The sequence below is a fragment of the Pongo abelii genome, chromosome 1 (genome assembly GCF_028885655.2).
Source record: "Pongo abelii isolate AG06213 chromosome 1, NHGRI_mPonAbe1-v2.0_pri, whole genome shotgun sequence".
NCBI classification, from domain to species: Eukaryota; Metazoa; Chordata; class Mammalia; order Primates; family Hominidae; genus Pongo; species Pongo abelii.
In genome coordinates, this window is record NC_071985.2 from 158305952 (window position 1) to 158307212 (window position 1261).

Here is a 1261-nt window from a genome sequence, read left to right on the forward strand (position 1 = left end):
CCTGCTTTTCTAGTTTTTATAGTGTTTGCCTCTCATCACTTCTGCATAGCTCCTGACAGTTACTTCTTAACAGTGTTCTATGCTGGAACCCTTTATCTAAACTAAATACAGGGATGACCTCTTAACAGTCTTGCCATCAATATTATATTCAAGGAAATAAAAGTTTGGTTATTTATTGTTTTTGTTTTTCTTCACATGAGCACATACTTTTGTCTTGCTACATTATGTGGTTGATTGTTTTGACCTGATTTTTTCTGTTGAATCACAATTTCTGGCTTGAACATGGAATCCTGCTTCAGTAATAAACAGAAAACACTGCTAATTTCTATAGTTGAAGGATATCATTGGCTTCTGGCTGTATGTGCCATGGCTGAAGTGTTTTTTGCTATTAGCATTTTCCAAGTTTATCTGCTGTTTCTTTTACAGGTTAACTACCCTGTAAAATTACTTAAAAAAAAAAGTGTTAAGGCAATGTCATCAATATAGGCTAGCATTTTATGTGCATCCTAAAATGGAGGATTCCTTTCCATGTAACAAGGTAAAAGAATAATTATTCTGTAAAAGTCAGTTTAATCTGTTTGTATATTTGCCTTATCTATAGAAAGAGCTAAAACATACAGATAACTTAACACTTCAAAATACATTGATACAGTTTAATTAATTTTGAAGCCAAAACTAGCCACTGTGTGCATTAACTACCATATTTATGATGTAGCACTGGGTATGTTCTCTGCATAAATCTCTATGGTTTTAGTATTGTCCCAACTTTCAGCCAACTGCATTCACTACTTGGTTGGTGCCTGTGGCCTTAGGGCTACTACATAGTCATCAGTGCCCGTTCTTGATGAAAAGTAGAGAATAACCTGTATAATAAACAAACATTGTTTAACTCAGTCTTTTGGATTTCTGTTCCTGGTTGCTTTGACTTCTGTGACCTAGTCATATAATGTATTAGAGACCAAATTGGTCAGCACCCTGAGCCCAAAAAGGTCAATCAACATACCAAAGGTCACATGACTAGGAGATTCAAATTCAGCTGACTTTTTTGTGGGCTGTCGATATAAAACCATAAATTTAAATTTCCAGGCCTCTGGCTTTCCTTGCTCACTGTACCTCTGGCTTCTCTAATAGATTATTCTATGCATCCATTAGTTCAACAAGTATTTATTGAGTACCTAGAGTCTGAGAAAGCACCCTGTTGGATTTTGAAAATACAGAGATATGTAAGACAGAGTCCACGTCCTTGAGCTTATAGTCGAGT